The 19152-nt window shown below is 49.1% G+C and overlaps 1 protein-coding gene and 1 pseudogene across 12 annotated transcripts in view; both read right to left on the bottom strand.

Annotated features, from left to right (window-relative positions):
• The window catches only part of DLG3 (discs large MAGUK scaffold protein 3), a 699019-nt gene that overhangs the window by 47267 nt on the left and 632600 nt on the right, over positions 1–19152 (bottom strand). The gene's annotated exons all lie outside the window — the stretch shown is intronic.
• Positions 9407–9579, bottom strand: LOC134953694 (U2 spliceosomal RNA; annotated as a pseudogene).

Here is a 19152-nt window from a genome sequence, read left to right as displayed (position 1 = left end):
GACCAGCTGTGACTTTGGAATGTTTAGAATCCAGCCGTGCTGTTGTAGCACTTCCTGAGAAAGTGCCACCCCCACTATCAACCGTTCTTTGGACCTCGCCTTTATCAGGAGATCGTCCAAGTACGGGATAATTAAAACTCCCTTCTTGCGAAGGAGTATCATCATTTCGGCCATTACCTTGGTAAAGACCCTCGGTGCCGTGGATAACCCGAACGGCAGCGTCTGGAACTGATAGTGACAGTCCTGTACCACAAATCTGAGGTACTCCTGGTGCGGAGGGTAAATGGGGACATGCAGGTACGCATCCTTGATGTCCAGGGATACCATGTAATCCCCCTCCTCCAGGCTCGCAATAACCGCCCTGAGCGATTCCATCTTGAACTTGAACCTTTTGATATAAGTGTTCAAGGTTTTTAAATTTAAGATGGGTCTCACCGAACCGTCCGGTTTCGGTACCACAAACATTGTGGAGTAGTAACCCTTTCCTTGCTGAAGGAGGGGTACCTTGACGATCACTTTCTGTGAATACAGTTTTTGAATAGCCACCAACACTGCCTCCCTGGCAGAGGGAGTTGCCGGCAAGGCAGATTTTAGGAAACGGCGGGGGGGAGACGTCTCGAATTCCAGCCTGTACCCCTGAGATACTACTTGAAGAACCCAGGGATCCACTTGTGAGAGAGCCCACTGTGCTGAAAAACCTGAGACGTGCCCCCCACCGTTCCCGATTCCGCCTGAGCAGCCCCAGCGTCATGCTGTGGACTTACCGGACGCAGGGGAGGACTTCTGCTCCTGGGAACTAGCTGTGTGCTGCAGCTTTTTCCCCCTTCCTCTGCCCCTCGGCAGAAAGGATGAGCCTCTAGCCCGCTTATTTTTCTGGGGCCGAAAGGACTGTACCTGATAATACGGTGCTTTCTTTTGCTGTGGGGTAGCCTGTGGCAAAAAAGTCGATTTCCCAGCAGTAGCTGTGGAAACGAGGTCTGAAAGACCTTCCCCAAAAAGTTCCACCCCTTTATAGGGTAAAACTTCCATGTGCCGCTTGGAGTCGGCATCACCTGACCATTGCCTAGTCCATAACCCCCGTCTGGCGGCAATGGACATAGCGCTTATTTTTGATGCCAGCCGGCAAATATCCCTCTGTGCATCACGCATGTATAAGACCGCGTCTTTTATATGGTCAATCGTTAGCAAAATATTGTCCCTATCCATGGTATCAATGTTTTCCGACAGGGAGTCTGACCACGCAGCAGCAGCACTGCACATCCAAGCTGATGCAATAGCGGGTCTCAATATAATGCCAGTCTGTGTGTATATAGCTTTTAGGGTACTTTCCAGCTTTCTATCAGCAGGTTCTTTTAGGGCGGCCGTATCCGGAGACGGTAGTGCCACCTTCTTTGATAAGCGTGTCAATGCTTTATCTACCCTAGGGGGTGTTTCCCAGCGTGACCTATCCTCTGGCGGGAAAGGGTACGCAGCCATTAACCGTTTAGAAATGATCAATTTCTTATCTGGGGAAGTCCACGCTTCCTCACACACCTCATTTAATTCGTCAGATGCAGGAAAAACTACTGGTAGTTTTTTCTCACCAAACATAATACCCTTTTTTGTGGTACCTGGGGTATCATCAGAAATGTGTAAAACATTTTTCATAGCCTCAATCATATAACGGGTGGATCTATTGGAGGGTACACTCGTCTCATCATCGTCGACACTGGAGTCGGTATCCGTGTCGACATCTGTATCTGTCATCTGAGGTAGCGGGCGTTTTATAGCCCCTGATGACATTTGAGACGCTTGGACAGGCACAAGCTGAGTAGCCGGCTGTCCTATGTCGTCAAACCTTTTATGTAAGGAGCTGACACTGTCACGTAATTCCTTCCATAAGTCCATCCACACTGGTGTCGACCCCGCAGGGGGTGACATCACATTCACAGGCATTTGCTCCGCCTCCACATCATTATCCTCATCATACATGTCGACACAGCAGTACCGACATACAGCAGACACACAGGGAATGCTCTTACAGAGGACAGGACCCCACAAAGCCCTTTGGGGAGACACAGGGAGAGTATGCCAGCACACACCAGGGCGCAATATAACACAGGGATATCACTATACAGAGTGTTATCCCCTATAGCTGCCTATAATATATATACTGCGCCTAAATTGTGCCCCCCCTCTCTTTTTTACCCTTTCTGTAGTGCAGGACTGCAGGGGAGAGCCAGGGAGCTTCCTTCCAGCGAAGCTGTGAGGGAATAATGGCGCCAGTGTGCTGAGGGAGTTGGCTCCGCCCCTTTTTCGGCGGGCTTTCTCCCGCTATTTTATCGTTTCTGGCAGGGGTTAATATACACCTATATAGCCTCTGGGGCTATATATGGTGTTAGTTTTGCCAGCCAAGGTGTTATTATTGCTGCTCAGGGCGCCCCCCCCCCCAGCGCCCTGCACCCATCAGTGACCGCAGTGTGTGGTGTGCATGAGGAGCAATGGCGCACAGCTGCAGTGCTGTGCGCTACCTTGGAGAAGACAGAAGTCTTCAGCCGCCGATTTTCCGGACCACCTTCTTGTTTCTGGCTCTGTAAGGGGGACGGCGGCGCGGCTCCGGGAACGGACGACGAGGTCGGGTCCTGTGTTCGATCCCTCTGGAGCTAATGGTGTCCAGTAGCCTAAGAAGCCCAAGCTACCACCACTTAGGTAGGTTCGCTTCTTCTCCCCCCTTAGTCCCTCGTTGCAGTGAGCCTGTTGCCAGCAGGTCTCACTGAAAATAAAAAACCTAAACTATACTTTCTTCTAGGAGCTCAGTAAGAGCCCCTAGTGTGCATCCAGCTCAGCCGGGCACAGAAATCTAACTGAGGCTTGGAGGAGGGTCATAGGGGGAGGAGCCAGTGCACACCAGATAGTCCTAAATCTTTCTTAGATGTGCCCAGTCTCCTGCGGAGCCGCCTATTCCCCATGGTCCTTACGGAGTCCCCAGCATCCACTAGGACGTCAGAGAAAAAGAAAATAGGATTTTGGTACCTACTGGTAAATCCTTTTCTTGTACTCCGTAGAGGATGCTGGGGTCCACATTAGTACCATGGGGTATAGACAGGTCCACCAGGAGCCATTGGCACTTTAAGAGTTTAAGAGTGTGGGCTGGCTCCTCCCTCTATGCCCCTCCTACCAGACTCAGTCTAGAAACTGTGCCCGAGGAGACGACATACTTCGAGAGAAGGATTTAATACAGATAGTGGTGAGATTCATACCAGCTTACACAAACAAGGCACGTCAAGACAACTAGCTTGAACTAATCAGCAACGGCTGAAACATTACTTACCAAGTAACAATGCAGTACTACTAAAACGAAGTTGGCCTGAACCTAATAACAGCAGGAAACTAAGCGCTGGGCGGGCACCCAGCATCTTCTACGGACTACGAGAAAATGATTTACCGGTAGGTACCAAAATCCTATATTCTCTTACGTCCTAGAAGATGCTGGGGTCCACATTAGTACCATGGGGATGTACCAAAGCGCCCAGTACGGGAGGGAGAGCGCGGAGGCCACTGCAGAACTGATTGACTGAACTTCAAATCATCAGAGGCCAAAGTATCAAACTTGTAGAACTTAGCAAACGTGTTCGATCCCGACCAAGTTGCAGCACGGCAAAGTTGCAGTGCCGAGACACCCAGGGCAGCCGCCCAGGAATACCCCACCTTATGAGTAGAGTGGGCCTTAATAGATTTTGGACACGGCAGTCCTGCCGTAGCATAAGCATGCTGGATAGTGAACCTAATCCAGCGAGAAATAGTCTGCTTAGTAGCAGGACACCCAATTTTCTTGGGATCATATAGGACAAACAGAGTCCGTTTTCCTGTGACGAGAAGTTCTCTTCACATAAATCTTCAGAGCCCTCACGACATCCAAGGACTTTGAAGTAATTGAGTCAGTAGCCACTGGCACCACAATAGGTTGGTTGATATGAAATGCCGACACAACCTTCGGAAGAAACTGCTGACGAGTCCGGAGCTCTGTTCTATCGTCATGGAAGATCAAGCAAGGGCTTTTGCACGATAAAGCCACCAGCTCGGAGACACATCTAGCAGAAGCTAAGGCCAACAAAGTCCCCGCCTTCCATGTAAGAAATTTGAGCTCTACCTCCTGAAGAGGCTCAAACCAATCCGACTGGAGGAACTGAAACACCACGTTAAGGTCCCAAGGCGGCGTAGGCGGTACAAAGGGAGGTTGGATATGCAGAACTCCCTTCAAAAAGGTCCGAACCTCAGGGAGGGCAGCCAATTGCTTCTGAAAGAAAATGGATAGGGCTGAAATCTGGACCTTCATAGATCCCAACCTCAGACCCATATCCACTCCTGCCTGCAGGAAGAGGAGGAAACGTCCCAGTCGAATTTCCACCGCAGGAAATTTCTTGGACTCACACCAAGAAACATATTTCTTCCAAATACAATGGTAATGTTTTGACGTTACCCCTTTCCTAGCCTGTATGAGGGTAGGAATAACCTTCGTCGGAATACCTTTCCGAGCAAGAATCAGGTGCTCAACTTCCATGCCGTCAAATGTAGCCGCGGTAAGTCTTGATAGGCAAATGGCCCCTGCTGCAGCAGGTCCTCCCGAAGAGGAAGAAGCCACGGCTCTTCTTGCAGTAGATTCAGAAGGTCCGCGTACCAAGCCCTCCTTGGACAATCTGGGGCAATGAGGATCGCCTGAACCCTTGTTCTCCTTATGAGCTTTAGGATTCTTGGCATGAGTGGAAGTGGTGGAAACACATACACTGACTTGAACAACCACGGAGACACCAGGGCGTCCTCTGCCACTGCCTGTGGGTCCCTCGACCTGGAACAATAACGCTGAAGCTTCTTGTTGAGACGAGAGGCCATCATGTCTATTTGGGGCAATCCCCAAAGATCTGTTATTTCCTTGAAAACCTCCGGATGCAGTCCCCACTCTCCTGGATGGAGATCGTGTCTGCTGAGGAAGTCTGCTTCCCAGTTGTCTACTCCCGGAATGAAGATGGCGGACAGCGCCAGCACGTGTTTTTCCGTCCAGAGGAGTATTCTTGACACCACTGACATTGCTCTTCGTTCCGCCCTGTCGGTTTATGTAAGCCACTGTTGTTACGTTGTCCGACTGCACTTGAATGGCCCGGCTTCTTAGAAGAGGGGCCGCCTGAAGAAGACCATTGTAGACGGCTCTTTGTTCCAGAATGTTGATGGGCAGGCCGGCTTCCAGGCTTGACCACCGTCCTTGAAGGTCACCCCCTGAGTGACTGCTAACCATCCCCGGAGGCTCGCATCCGTAGTTATCAGAACCCAGTCCTGAATCCCGAACCGGTGGTCTTCCAGGAGGTGAGGCAATTGGAGCCACCAGAGTAGTGAAATCCTTGCCTTTGGCGATAGATGAATTCTCTGATGCATGTGGAGGTGAGTTCCCGACCACTTGTCCAAGAGGTCTAGTTGGAAGGTCCGAGCATGAAACCTCGCGTACTGGAGAGCCTCGAAGGAGGCCACCATCTTTCCCAATAGGCGAATGCATTGATGCACCGACACCCGGGGTGGCTTCAAGACAGCCCAGACCATGGATTGGATCACCAACACCTTGTCCCGCGGAAGAAACACCCGCTGCACTTCCGTATCCAGGATCATTCCCAGAAACGACAATCTCTGTGTTGGTTCCAAATGTGACTTTGGAAAATTCAGAATCCACCCGTGACTATTGAACAGTCGCGTTGTGAGAACAATGGACTGCAACAGCTTTTCCCTGGACGATACCTTTATCAGGAGATTGTCCAGATAAGGAATAATGTTCACACCCTGCTTGCAGAGTCGCATCATCATTTCCGCCATCACCTTGGTAAACACCCTCGGTGCTGTTGAGAGGCTGAATGGCAGGGCCTGGAACTGAAAATGACAGTCCAGCAATGCGAAGCGGAGATAAGCCTGATGCGGCAACCAGATCGGAATGTGAAGGTACGCACCCTTGATATCCAATGACACCAGGAATTCCCCCTCTTCCAGACCTGATATCACCGCCCTGAGAACTCCATCTTGAACTTGAACTCTTTTAAAAAGGGGTTCAATGATTTTAGGTTCAGAATGGGAATGACCGAACCATCCGGTTTCGGTACCACAAAAAGGTTGGAATAGTAACTTTTTGTCAGCATGTGCGGTGGTACCGGCACAATGACCTGTGCCTCCCCCAGCCTTTGGACAGCGTTTTGAAGCACAGTGCCGTCCTCCAACAGAGTTGGTAAGCACGACCTCAAATAACAGTGAGGAGGGATACTTTGAAATTCCAGCCTGTATCCCTGAGACACAATATCTACTACCCAGGGATCCAGGCCGGACAATACCCAGACATGACTGAACTGTCTGAGTCTCGCTCCCACAGGCCCCACCTCCGGGCCTTCCCGTCCACAGTCATGCGGAGGACTTTGGAGTACCTGAAGTAGGCTTTTGTTCCTGGGAACCTGCGGCGGCGGCAGGCTTCTTGGATTTAACCTTACCTCCCCTGAAGAAGGTATTGGATGACTTGGCCTTTCTGGACTTGTTGGGCCGAAAGGACTGCTGCGTAGCTGAGGAGAAGGATCTCTTCAGAGCAGGTGCTGCTGAGAGAAGATACGGAGACATACCCGCTGTAGTGGTAGATATCCATGCGTCTAGGGCTTCCCCAAAGAGAGCCTGGCCTGTATAGGGCAGCGACTTCACGCTCCTTCTGGATTCCGCGTCGGGCGACCACTGGCAGAGCCACAGTCCTCGACAGGGTGAAACAGACAGGGAAGAAATTCACGCAGCCACGGAACCCAGGTCTTTCATGGATTCAACCATAAAACCTGCAGAATCATGAATGTTGCGTAAGTACAATGCAACGTCATCCCTATCCATTGTATCCAAATCCTCACATAAGGTAGCCGACCACTTCACTATTGCCTTTGCAATCCATGCACTAGCAATAGTGGGACGTAATATGGTCCCTGAAGCCGTGTACACTGATTTCAGAGTATTATCAATTTTCCTATCTGCCGGCTCCTTTAAGGCGGTAGATCCTGGCACCGGTAAAACCACCTTCTTGGAGAGTCTGGATACAGATGCGTCAACAATTGGCGGGTTTTCCCACTTTTTCCTATCCTCCTCAGGGAAAGGAAAAGCTAACAGAATCCTCTTAGGAATCAAACTTCTTTTCAGGATTCACCCAGGCCTTTTCAAATATAGCATTCAGCTTTTGACGCAGGAAAGGTTATCGAGGCTTTCTTGTTTTCAGTGAAGACAGCCTCCTCAACCTGCTCAGGTGTGGTATCATTAACATTTAACACATCCTTGATAGCCTCTATCAACAACTGTACCCCCCTTGCAAGAGATGCGGACCCCCGCAATACATCCCCATCACCATCTGTAGTGTTAGAATCGGTATCCGTGTCCTCTTGTGTTACATGCACAAGCGCACATTTGTGGGGGAATATAGTGGGGTGACCCGAGGTACAAGACAAGGGCCATACAGCCAGACTGTAATACCTGGGTTGCAGACTCATTACTGGCAACCCTGACAGATATCTGAGAAATCCAAGCTTTGATAGAGGAAAACCACTCTGCTTCCCTTGCTGGAATCTGTGCCAAACCAGTGCTATCCTGATTACATGGAATGGGATCATCCTGTGAGGATAAATCCTCTGCAGCATATGACACTCTATCCCTGGACATTGCTGCTGGTGACCACCAAACACACACATAGGATGGGGTAAGACAGAGTTTCCACCCCAAGAATGGCAACAGAGAGACAGAGATTGGAGCCAAACCACACCAGCGCTTAACACAAGGAGAAAACCCCTTATCAGCGCTGACTTGTGCTCCTTAATAGGACACACAGTTAAACAATCAGCCTCCCCTCTCTTCTACAACCCCCTGGTACCGTATTACAGTAATCTGGAGCTGCTGTGGAGGGACCAGGATCTTCCTTCAGCTACAGCATGCAGGAAAATGGCGCTGGAACGCTGCAGGGTCTGCTCTGAGGAGAAGCTCCGCCCCCTTCATGGCGCTGTCTTCCAGCTCTTCTGAATTTGAAACTGGCCTGAGGAGTTGTGCTGGCTGGGATCTCGGGAGCTCGACAGGCTTGCTGACCAGTGTGAGGGGTAAGCGCTGGCCCAGGGCGCCCCTCATAGCGCCGCACAGTGTGCCTCTGGTACCGTCCGGGAGCGCGGTTAATACCACACTCTATTCCCCGTTGCCGCCATATTCACACTGGCCCACTGCTTGCTAGGGGGGTCGGTGACTAACTCACCACTTGCTTCAGCTCTGTAAAGGGTCAGCGGCATGCTGCTGGGGTGAGCGGTTCCCCTGCGGCAGAGACTGCCGCTCTGGAGCTCAGTGTCCAGTCAGCGGAGTCAGTGGCTCAGACCCCGCAGGGCGGACACTGCTCCCCCCCCCCTTAGTACCACGCTGCAGAGAGGCTGTTGCCAGCAGCCTCCCTGTAAAATAAAAAACTCTAAAACTAAACTTCATTAGGAAAGCTCAGGAGAGCTCCCCTAGCTGTGACCAGCTCCTCTGGGCATATTTTCTAAACGTAGTCTGGTAGTAGGGGCATAGAGGGAGGAGCCAGCCCACAAACTCTTAAAGTGCCAATGGCTCCTGGTGGACCAGTCTATACCCCATGGTACTAATGTGGACCCCAGCATCCTCTAGGACGTAAGAGAAACACTGTCTGTAAATGTGAGGCATCAGATCTGAAGCAACAATATTGTGTACTAGAGACAGACACATTTCCCTGGAAACATGAACCGCTTCATCATCCCAACGTGAGGGAAGAGGTGGAAACCAATTAACTCAGTAGTCTATTTCTTATTCCTATCCTGAAGCATCCTCCCTGACAGGATTTATTTGACTAATTTCCTGAGATAAAGCCTCAAAAATGTGGATCAGAACAAGAAACGAAATAGAGGGAGGTGCAGTACTCCGCCAATTGGCGGTACAGCCTGAGGACGCAATCATCCTGCTTAAGGTAGCCATCTCAGACAGACACCAGGAAGTATAAAACTAAGACCTGCCTTAGAAGTGACCATAACTAGAGATCATAACTATGACAAATGATTGTCCTTTGAAGTAACTGAGGTATAGTGTCTGTTAAGGACCTGGCTCACTGCACAGTATAAGCTGCATAAGGAGCGTTTAGCTCTGTGCAGCCATTTTGGAAATTTATAGGTACACAGTGCACAAGAAAATAGATAGTCTGTCTTGTGTCTCGACATAGAAATAACAAAAGGAAAACAGACTACCAACAATCACTGCTTTAGGTGAAAGTATTGACCACAGAGTATTTTGCATTAACTCAGCCATTAACATTTTACCAAGGTTTGTGGGCTAAGTACTAAACAGAGTACCAGTCCCTTGTCATAGTGCAAGCAAAGGCAGACTCTGACAATACCGGTATTTGTGTACTGGTCCTGGACGCACTGCAATACCAGGTCAATGTATAAAGTGGACAGAGCAAGCTCCTCTTCTATCATGTAAGATATGGTCCCTAAATAGGGAGCGCATCCGATATTAAACTGATAAAAACAGATATTACACCTGAACTTTTCTAAAAGGCTGAGATAATAAGCAAATATCACTTGCATATTGGTTGCAGTTGGTGGGCTATGTAATAGAGGCAGTAAAAGTCCCACTATACCAGCTACTGAATAAAGCTATAAATGCTGAACACAGTAATGGCCACTATATTTACTGTAGTGCCCATAATTTGTTTAGAGAGGGCATTGTTCGCATGACAACACGGTAGCGTCTAGTTTACCTTCGTGGAGAGGACCTTTCCCATAACCCCCTGGGTCCCTGTCACAATCTAATTGGAATAGTAAAGTGTGGCGAGCGAAGCGAGACACCGATCCCGAAGCGTGGCGAGCGTCCAATGCTGCATAGAATTTTTTTTTTTTTTTTACCCCAAACGAAAGGAGAACGAAGCAAACATTTAGGTGCTGTAAGAGCGGAAGTTCTCTCCTGCCCTCTCGTTTTGTCACTTCCAGGTCCTGAGCACGAAGGTAACAGACACAACCATGACAACACAGGTAGGATTTTCTAACAAGCAAATATCATGTATATATTTGTTATAGTTGCTGGGCTAAGTACAGAAACCTGCAATAGTCCAGAATACTTGCTATTGTGTATATTATACTATATAGGCAGATCACTTGTAAAGTTGCCACTCTGTGGGCTTGTTACTGATCACAGCAATAGTCCCACTATCTCAGTGCAAAGAATGACAGTGTTCCCCCTCCCCCTCATGCTGAGCTGCTGAAATGTGATCAGCAGCTTCCTGCAGTGCTGCTGGGGGCATGGCCTAAATTGGGTGAGGCAGTAGGTTTGAGGGCGCTAAAACACCCAGCAACTCCCTACAATAAAGATAATAACAATGTTTCTGGCCAGGGTTGGGCTAGAACTTAAGTCTGGCTGAAGAAATACAGAGAGAGAGGGACTTAGTATGCAGTAAGAAGCTGCACAAAATGGCTCCTTCCCGGGACCTGAGGCACTTTATAATACTGCCCTCAGTGTTCCCTGGCCACCGCTGGCCCCAGTACTCAGCGCAGCCACATACAGCTCCTTACAAGTGACCTAGCCAGGGCACAGCAAATATACGGGGTTGGGCGCGCGCTAAAAATCCTTACTCTCACTGGCAAAACAGTACACACATGGGAGCCGCTGGTGTACATACCCCTGCCAGTATAAATATTGTATTTACCGAGGCTGAACCGCGCCATTACATGGGGCGGGGCTTCTCCTCAGACTTGCTAGTAACACTCAATTGGCGCCATTTTCTCCTCACAGTGACAGCAGAGCGCTGATCCTGAAGCTGCTTTTCCTCACACATCGGTGATACAAGTACCAGGGTGTTATAGAAGGGGAGGGGAGCACATAGTTAGAGGTCTGCAGACTTCATATTGGATAAAAGCGCTGTGGTTGTGTGTGTGTATATATATATATATATATATATATATAATTATTGTATGCAATACATATAGGGCGCGTGGTGTGGGCTGGCAATTCTCTCTGTGTCCCTCTGACAGACATTAAGTAGATCTGTCCCCAATACCTCCCGTGTGTGTGAGTGGTGCGACTGTACACGCATATACCATGTCTAGAAAAAGTTCTTCCCCGGAGGAACCCATTTTGTAGGCACAGGAGTGTTCTAAGCCGGTGTGGGTGAGAAAGTTGCAGAGTAATATGGCTAAACTGGCAAAGAAATTCTCTGCGTCTGAACAACAGACAAAGTATTGGAGGATGCACCGTTTGCGGATTCCTCCACGTCATCCATTGGGACCCCTCCAGTTCCCAGAAAAGGTTTCTGGCTCAAATTATGCAAAGAGACACAGACACAGATTCCGACACTGAGGTCGACACTGGGGATTTGAGGGGGGTAGATCCCAAACTGGCTAAGAGCATTCAATGTATGATAGTCGCTATAAAAGAGGTGTTAGAATTTACGGACACCTGCACCTGAGGAAAAAGATTATTTTAAATTAAATAAAAAACAGGTGGTGACTTTTCCTCCGTCTAAGGATTTAAATGCATTCTTTGAGAAATCCTGGGTTAACCCGGAAAAGAAGTTTGCGGGTAGCGTACCATTTCCCTGAGGAGGACAGGCGTAAGTGGGAGTCACCCCCAATGGTAGACACCTCGGTCTCTAGGTTGTCAAAGAAAATAATTTTACCTGCCCCAGGGTCAGCTTCATTAAAAGAACCTGCTGACCGCAAATTAGAGACGACTTTAAAGTCCATCTATGTTGCTACGGGTACATTACTCAGGCCCACAATTGCTTCTGCGTAGGTAGGTAACGCAGTGGAAAAGTGGGCAGACAACTTGACTGTTAATATTTGACACAGTCGATAAAAATGATATGCTTCTAATTCTAGGTCATATCAAAGATTCTGCAGGTTAGTTAGTTGAGGCTATGAAGGACGTTGGCTTACTGGGCTCAAGGGCCTCTGCTATGGAGATTTCAGCCTGCAGGGCACTATGGATCCGCCAATAGAATGCTGACGCAGAATCCAAAAGAAATATTGAGGCGCTCCCCTACAATGGTGAGGCTCTCTTTGGTGAGAATGCCATGATATCAACAACTACATCTGGCAAGTCAGCATTTCTGCCGTCTGCAGCTGCACCGTCTAAAAAACTAGGATTTTAATGCCTACCGGTAAATCCGTTTCTCTTAGTCCGTAGAGGATGCTGGGGATGCTTCAAGAACCATGGGGTATAGACGGGATCCGCAGGAGACATGGGCACACAGACTTTTATTGGGTGTGAACAGGCTCCTCCCTCTATGGCCCTCCTCCAGACTCCAGTTATAGGAACTGTGCCCAGGGAGACGGACATTTCGAGGAAAAGGATTTATTTAATTATTTTAAAACTAAGGTGAGATACATACCAGCTCACACCACAAACACGCAGTACAACATGGCATTTAACAACAACGCATGCAACAGCATGACCAACAACAGTCACAGACTGACTGAACTCAACATGAGCGTAACTACAACCAAACTGCAGAAACAGCCCGCACTGGGACGAGCGTCCAGCATCCTCTACGGACTAAGAGAAAAGGATTTACCGGTAGGTATTAAAATCCTATTTTCTCCTTACGTCCTAGAGGATGCTGGGGATGCTTCAAGAACCATGGGGTTTATACCAAAGTTCTAGAACAGGCGGGAGAGTGCGGATGATTTTGCAGCACCGATTGACCAAACAAGAGGTCCTCCTCAGCCAGGGTATCAAACTTGTAAAACTTGCAAAGGTGTTTGATCCCGACCAAGTAGCGGCTCGGCAAAGTTGTAACGCAGAGACCCCTCGGGCAGCCACCGAAGATGAGCCCACCTTGCTGGTAGAATGGGCTTTCACCGATTTCGGTAACGGCAATCCTGCCGTAGAATGAGCCTGCTGAATTGTATTACAGATCCAGCGCGCAATAGTCTGCTTAGAAGCAGGAGCCCCAATCTTGTTGGGAGCCCACAGGACAAACAGAGCCTCTGTTTTCCTAATCTGAGCCATTATGGCGAGATAGATTTTCAAAGCTCTGACCACATCGAGAGACTTCGATTCCGCCAAAGGTGTCAGTAGCCACTGGCACCACAATAGGCTGGTTTACGTGAAATGATGAAACCACTTTAGGCAGAAATTGCTGACGAGTTCTCAACTTCGCTCTATCAGCATGGAAGATTAAATAGGGGCTTTTGTGAGACAAAGCCGCCAACTCAGACACCTCGCCTTGCGGACGCCAAGGCCAACAACATGACTACTTTCCAAGTAAGGAATTTTAACTCAACCTTACGCAAAGGTTCAAACCAATGAGACTGCAGGAACTGCAATACCACATTCAGATCCCACGGTGCCACAGGAGGCACAAACGGAGGTTGGATGTGCAGCACGCCCTTCACGAAGGTCTGGACTTCTGGAAGGGAGGCCAATTCTTTCTGAAAGAAGATTGATAAGGCTTGCAAAAAATGGAGCAAACGCCCCAATTGAATACCCTTCCGGGCTAGGATTTGGCGTTCAACCGCCATGCCGTCAAACGCAGCCGCGGTAAGTCTTGATACATGCACGGCCCCTGTTGTAACAGGTCCTCCCGAAGAGGAAGAGGCCAGGGATCTTCTATGAGCAACTCCTGAAGATCTAGATACCAGGCCCTTTTTGGCCAATCCGGAACAATGAGTATCGCCTGAACCCTTGTTCTTCTTATAATCTTTATCACCTTTGGAATGAATGGAAGTGGAGGGAACACATATACCGACGGAAACACCCACGGTGTCACTAGGGCGTCCACCGCTATCGCTTGAGGGTCCCTTGACCTGGAACAATATCTCTGAAGTTTCTTGTTGAGGCGGGACGCCATCATGTCTACTTGAGGAATTCCCCAACGACTTGTCACTTCTGCAAAGACCTCTTGATGAAGACCCCACTCTCCTGGATAGAGATCGTGTCTGCTGAGGAAGTCTGCTTTCCAGTTGTCAACTCCTGGAATGAAGACCGCTGACAGAGCGCTGGCATGTCTTTCCGCCCAGCGAAGAATCCTCGTGGCCTCGGCCATCACCGCTCTGCTCCTTGTTCCACCCTGGCGGTTTATGTACGCCACTGCTGTTACGTTGTCTGACTGAATCAAGACGGGCAGACCGCGAAGATGTTCCGCCTGCAGAATGCCGTTGTAAATGGCCCTTAATTCCAGAATGTTTATGTGCAGACAAGCTTCCTGGCTTGACCACTTTCCCTGAAAATTACTCCCATGTGTGACTGCTCCCCAGCCCCGGAGGCTTGCATCTGTGGTCACCAGGATCCAATCCTGAATCCCAAACCCGCGTCCCTCCAGAAGGTGAGAACTGTGCAGTCACCACAGAAGGGAGATTCTGGTCCTGGAAAATAGGATTATTTTCCGGTGCATGTCCAGGTGAGACCCGGACCACGTGTCTAACAGGTCCCACTGAAACACCCTGGCATGGAACCTGCCATACGTAATGGCCTCGTAGGCCGCCACCATCTTCCCCAGCAACCGAGTGCATTGAAGAACCGACACCTTTGCTGGTTTCAGAATCTTTTTTTACCATGTTCTGTATTTCCAGAGCCTTTTCCACTGGAAGAAAAACTCTCTGCAATTCTGTATCCAGAATCATCCCCAGGAACGACAGTCGTGTCGTCGGAACCAACTGTGAATTTGGCAAATTTAGGAGCCAACCATGTTGCTGCAGAATCGTCAGTGAAAGGGCAACATTTTTCAGCAATTGTTTCTTGGATCGTCTAAGTACGGGATAATTGTGATTCCCTGCTTGCACAGGAGAACCATAATTTCCGCCATTACTTTGGTGAAAATCCTCAGAGCCGTGGACAGACCAAACGGCAACGTCTGAAATTGGTAATGACAATCCTGAACAGCAAACCTCAGGTAAGCCTGATGTAGAGGATATATGGGGACGTGTAACTAGGCATCCTTTATGTCGACCGACACCATAAAATCCCCCTTCTCCAGACTGGAGATCACTGCTCGGAGAGATTCCATCTTGAATTTTAATTTTCATAGGTAGAAATTGAGGGATTTTAGGTTCAGAATCAGTCTGACTGAGCCATCCGGCTTCGGGACCACGAACAGGCTCGAATAAAAGCCTTCCCCCCTGTTGTGAAGGGGGGACCGTGACAATTACTTGATTTTGACACAACTTTAGTATCGCAGCGCATACTACCTCCCTTTCTAGAAGAGAAGCTGGCAAGGCCGATTTGAAAAATCGGTGAGGGAGCACGTCTTGAAACTCCAATCTGTACCCTTGGGTTACCATTTCTAATATCCAAGGATCCAGGTCCGAGTGCACCCAGACCTGACTGAAAAGTTTGAGACGTGCCCCCACCGGTGCGGACTCCCGCAGAGGAGCCCCAGCGTCATGCGGTGGATTTGGTAGAAGCCGGAGAGGACTTCTGCTCTTGGGAACTTGCCACAGCTTGTGACCTTTTTCCCCTTCCTCTCGCAGCAAGGAAGGAGGACCCTCGTCCTTTTTTGAATTTATTGGGGGCGAAAGGACTGCATTTGATAGTGGGTCGTTTTCTTCTGTTGTGCAGGAACATAAGGTAAAAATTATGACTTACCCGCGGTAGCCGTAGACACCAGGTTAGTGAGGCCGTCGCCAAACAGGACACTACCGTTAAACGGTAACGACTCCATCGCCTTCTTAGAGTCAGCATCAGAATTCCATTGATGAATCCACAATGCTCTCCTTGATGAAACTGCCATGGCATTGGCCCTTGAACCCAAAAGGGATTTACAGCTTCTTTTAAATATGCAGCAGTGTCCCTGATATGACCCAGAGTCAAAAGCACGCTATTCCTGTCTAGGGTATCCATCTCAGATGACAAGTTATCTGCCCACTTCTCAATAGCGCTACTCACCCATGTCGAAGCAACGGCAGTGACATAAATGGATTTTAGTGTATTTTCCTGCTTACGATCCGCAGGATCCTTTAGGGCTACCGTGTCGGGAGACGGAAGCGCCACCTTCTTGGACAGGCGTGATAAAGCTTTGTCTACCGTGGGGGTTGACTCCCACTTTTCCCTGTCCCCAAATGGAAACGGATATGCCACTGGAATTCTTTTGGGAACCTGTATCTTCTTGTCAGGATTTTCCCAAGCCTTTTCAAAAAGAGCGTTCAGTTCATGAGAGGGAGGAAACGTTACCTCAGGTTTCTTTCCTTTATACATACAGACCCTAGTATCAGGAACAGCAGGGTCCTCTGTTATATGCAACACTTCTTTAATTGCCACAATCATGTACTGAATGCTCTACACTGGAATCAGATTCCGTGTCGGTATCTCTATCTGCTATCTGGGTAAATGCACGTTTCTGTGACCCCGAAGGGGTCTGAGTTTGTGACAATGCATCCTCCACGGATTTCCTCCATGTCTGGTTCTTAGACTCAGATTTATCAAATCTCTTAGTCAACCGAGTCACATTTGCATTCAAAACACTCAACATATTTACCCAATCATCCGTCGGCGGTGCCGACACGGTCACTCACAGTATTTTGTCCCCACTCCAGACCCACAACAAAGCCTGTAAGAGAGACTCAGAAGGAGTTCTGCCAGCTCACAACCCAGCGCCTATCCCGGTACTGAAGCAAGTAAAAGACTGCCCAGACCTGTTAGCGCCTTTATATATAAATAAATAGCACCAAATCTCTTGTGCCCCCCCCCCCCCCCCCTCGTTCCCCGTTTTGCACCCTGTTACTTGTACAGCAGTGTGGGAGGCCAGTCTCAGCGTCTCTGCAGCTTCTGTGAAGAGAAAATGGCGCTGGTCAGAGCTGTGAGGGCTAAGCCATGCCCCCCTTAATGGCGCGCTTCAGTCCCGCTTAAAATACATATTTATACTGGCGGGGGTCGGTAATTAGTGCCTAGGCACTGTTTACCCATCTGCCAGTGCTATTTGAGGGTCCTATGCTGCCCAGGGCACCCCCCCTGCGCCCTGCACACTGCAGTGCCGTGTAGCTCGGACCTCAAAAGTAGTCTTCTGCCGTCACTGAAGTCTTCTGATCTTCCTATACTCACCCGGCTTCTTTTTTCTGGCTCTACGAGGGGGGTGACGGCGCGGCTCCGGGAACAAGCAGCTAGGCGCACCAAGTGATCAAACCCTCTGGAGCTAATGGTGTCCAGTAGCCTAAGAAGCAGGGCCCTTGAACTCAGAGAAGTAGGTCTGCTTCTCTCCCCTCAGTCCCACGATGCAGGGAGCCTGTTGCCAGCAGGTCTCCCTGAAAATAATAAACCTAAGTCTTTTTTTCTGAGAAACTCTGGAGAGCTCCTCAGTGTGCATCCAGTTTCACTGGGCACAGAATCTAACTGGAGTCTGGAGGAGGGGCAGAGAGGGAGGAGCCAGTTCACACCCAATCAAAGTCATAGTGTGCCCATGTCTCCTGCGGATCCAGTCTATACCCCATGGTTCTTGAAGCATCCCCAGCATCCTCTAGGACGTAAGGAGAAAGTATATAATTCTCAAACTATGCAGTCCTTTCGGCCCAACAAGTACAAAAAGATAAGAGTACCACTTTTTTCACAGGAAAAGGGAGAGGAAGAAAACCTACACCACCATCAGGCTCCCAGGAGCAGAAGTCAGCAACTACTTCTGCAAAAGCCACAGCATGACGCTGGGGCTCCTCTGCAGGAGTGCGATTGGGTGGGGGCACGTCTACTATTTTTCAGCCAGGTCTGGGTTCACTCAGATCTGGATCCTTGGATATTACAGATAGTATCTCAAGGATACAGGTTGGAATTTCAAGACCTTCCCCCATGCCGATTTTTCAAATCAGCCTTGCCAGTTTCTGTTCAGGACAGCGCAAATGTCCTAAACGCAATACAAAAATTATGTCAAGACAAAGTAATTTCCTTGTTTCCTGCCGAACAGAAGAACCAAGGCTTTTATTCAAGCCTGTTTGTGGTGCCGTAACCGGATGGCTCGGTCAGACCGATTTTAAACCTAAAATCTCTGAATCTTTATTTGAAAAGGTTCAAATTCAAGATGGAATCCCTGAGAGCACTGTTCTCCAACTTGGAAGAAAAGGAATTTCTGGTGTCAGTGGACATCAAGGATGCTTACTTGCATGTCCCCATGTACCCGCCACATCATCAAACATACCTAAGGTTTGCGGTTCAGGATTGCCACTACCAATTCCAAACATTACCGTTCGGGCTCTCCACGGCTCTGAGAATATTCACCAAGGTGATGGCGGAGATGATGGTTCTCCTTCGCAAGCAAGGAGTCAACCTAATTCCAGGGACAAGCTACTTCAGAACATAGCACTATCCCTGACGGTGCTTCAACAGCACGGTTGGATCATCAACTTTCCAAAATCTCAGTTGGAACCGACGATGAGATTATCATTTTTGGGAATGATACTGGACACCGAGGTACAGAGAGTATTTCTACCGGTGGGAAAGGCTCAGGACATCCAGAGCATGGTCAGACAACGTTTGAGACCAAGAACAGTATCAATTCATCAGTGCATTCGCCTGCTGGGGAAAATGGTAGCAGCTTACGAGGCTCTACAACAGGCATTCCCAACCACGGTCCTCAAGGCACACCAACAGTGCAGGTTTTAGTGATATCCAGGCTGCAGCACAGATGGTTAAATCAAAATAACTGAGCTACTAATTAAGTCACTTGTGCTGAAGCCTGGATATCACTAAAACCTGCACTGTTGGTGTGCCTCGAGGACCGTGGTTGGGAATGCCTGCTCTACAATATGGCCGATTCCATGCCAGGGACTTCCAGTGGGACCTACCGGACAAGTGATCAGGGTCGCATCTCCACATGCATCAAAGGATAATCTTGTCAGCGAAAGCCAGAATTTCGCTCCTGTGGTGGCTATAAATTTCTGACCTCCTGGAGGGACGCAGGTTCAGGATTCAGGCCTGGATCCTGGTGACCACGGATGCAAGTCTCCGAGGATGGGAAGCCGTCACGCAAGGCGAAAGCTTCCAAGGAAGAGGGTCAAGTCAAGAAACTCTCCTTCACATAAACATTCTGGAATTGAGAGCTGTGTACAACAGTCTTCATCAAGCGGCACACCTTCTTTAAGGTCGTCCCATACATATCCAGTCAGACAATGTGACGGCAGTAGCTTACATAAACCGTCAAGGCGGAACAAAAAGCAGAGCGGCATTGGC

Source organism: Pseudophryne corroboree, chromosome 8 (genome assembly GCF_028390025.1).
Source record: "Pseudophryne corroboree isolate aPseCor3 chromosome 8, aPseCor3.hap2, whole genome shotgun sequence".
NCBI classification, from domain to species: domain Eukaryota; kingdom Metazoa; phylum Chordata; class Amphibia; order Anura; family Myobatrachidae; genus Pseudophryne; species Pseudophryne corroboree.
Note: the sequence above shows the minus strand (reverse complement) of the source record. Positions and strands in the feature narration are given on the sequence as shown.